Here is a 2584-nt window from a genome sequence, read left to right on the forward strand (position 1 = left end):
GTACTAAACACTATCTTACATTTTAGTCTAGCTAGCAGTTTATAACTTCTTATTCCCTCAGAGACAATGCACATTTAGCATCAAAATTAAAATGCATGTGCTAAAACACTTCACACTGGTTGATAGACGTGGCAATGTATTAAAAAAAAAGTGTCGATGTAAATGGATTAATTATACCTGTATGGGGAAATCCAGCCTTGAATTTCGTCATTGCACATCAATCTTCATTTGCGAGTCATTTGTTTTACGTAACCGAAAATTAAACTAACGAGGAAGGTAAGACATGATGCTCATGGGCAAAATGCCTTCACTTCGATCCAAATAAATAAACAAATTTAAAGCAAATAAAAAAACCATGAAACAATGATCAAGGTACTTAAACGGTTATCAAATTATTTAGAAAAAATATGACGTTTTATGATGCAAGCTAAATGGATTAATTGACTCAAATGTGTTTCCATTTTCGTATCCGTCTATACATGTAGTCATATTTGAAGAAAAGAATCGTATACGTGTAATAACAAACACAATTAATTCTAGTGATATTTGAATGTTCATGTATGTCCTTAAAAACTTAATATTTACATATTCGTCAGAGGGATATATCGATACTTAGATTTTCCTCATGGACCTTATAGTTAATTAATTGTTTCAATAATACTCATTAATTAGTTATGGCATTCAAATTTTCTTTAGAATGTTCGTATGTGTGATATTATATCCATTGGAGGTGTGTTTTTGAAATATGTAGCTTGAACAGATTGTTTACATTTGAAAATTTATAAATATTTTGTTTGTACCTTCACATGAAAATCTGATTTTTAATTCGTAAAAAAGAGGACATACAAATCGCAAGTAAATGATGTTATTCAATTCATTTCGAGCAGGTTGACCAAGTAAAGCAACACAATTTCTTCAATGTTATATATGTTTCCTTCAAAAATCTTAAATTTACGTTTCAATTTATGAAGCAGATTGACATTACGTCTATTTTTATTTAATGCGCTCAAAGCTACTCTTCGATTGGTTTGATAACTGACACAATTACATAATTTAACTTTTTAATTTTTAATTCGCGTGACATTAATATTCAACAGAAAATTTAGAAATAAGCAATGCGCACTTATTTAATTATCAGAGCATAGTTAAAATCAACCTGATACTTTTGCTTTGCAAATTGTTTAAGATGATTAAGATGATTCTTCCGTAATTTAGAGTAAAACTTGTTTAGTACATTAATATTGTACGAACAACATAAATATAGCGACGTTTAGTGAGGTCCCCGGCAAACTCTTAACAAATCATTGCGAACTTTAACGGTTCTAATGATCTCATTTATAATAAATTTACAAATAAAACGATTTGATTTTGAATCCCTTCGAAGCATGAAATAGCAAAATTTCAAAAATTTAAATTTATATCTTTTTCAGCAAGTTGTACTATATATTTTTAAATTACCAATCCCAAATGACACGATTGTTTGGATGAATTTAATTTCAAATAAATTCGTAGATTCATCATCTGATAATTTGAGGATTCTAGAAAAATTATACATGCCTGAAAAAGCACAATGGTCGAAGAAAATATTGAGGAAAACATGTTTATGGTTGATTCTATCTGCTTTATTACAAAGTCTTATACGGATATAACGAAGTAAAGTCACTTGTCCCAAGGACTTTAATATAGCCGTATTTTTATATGAACAATCCCGATTGTCGATTGTCTTAAAAAGTTCTTCCTTGTACAAAAATGTGTTTCTATTTTGCAACGATGAATTTATGATAGAAATGATTGTAAGTTACAGTACATGCATACAATAGTAAGCACGTTACGATAGGTAAAGAGAACAACGCACGCTGTAACAAAGAGCATTTTATTGTTTATATTATAAAAGTACAATGTATTCACAGTCACTTGTACTGAGTATTAATCTTTGGTTGTGTTTTGATTACAGAACTTCGGTAAAAAATTGTTACACAGCTTTTAAGAAACGTTTATAACGTCTTTGAAAAACATTTTGTCTTGATTAATACGTACAGTAGTAGGTAACGTGGCAACATTTTGACAGACAAGAACATGTATCTAATTCAAAGGGTGTGAAAATATCCATTTATTTCTTCTGAAGAGATCACATTTATAAAATTCATTGTTTACAGAATCTTCGACGTGGACTCCTCCCACTACATAGAAGTCTCGGGGTGATGCCGTATATTCTTTGTATTCTTTTCCGTCTACTGAAAACTACGGATTAAATGAATATACAGAAATAGCATATGACAAACATCACATTAGAGCCTTAGGTAAATAGTTGTTTTGATATACATGTATGTCCCAAAGATTTCTATTATCAAATATTATCAGTTACTTAAAAGATGAAAACAATGTTAACAATCAAAAGGTTTAAATGCATTGGACAGTCATCTGAGTACCAAAGAACAAATACTAAATCTAATATGGCCAATCGACAATGTAAAATTGTTTACAGATAACCAAATTACGACAAACAACAATGGGTGACAAACGACGATAGGTGACCTACGTGTTTCAAGTGACCTAACAAATAAATATTCACTGTGTTGGATTG

Source organism: Crassostrea angulata, chromosome 8, assembly GCF_025612915.1.
Source record: "Crassostrea angulata isolate pt1a10 chromosome 8, ASM2561291v2, whole genome shotgun sequence".
Classification (NCBI taxonomy): domain Eukaryota; kingdom Metazoa; phylum Mollusca; class Bivalvia; order Ostreida; family Ostreidae; genus Magallana; species Magallana angulata.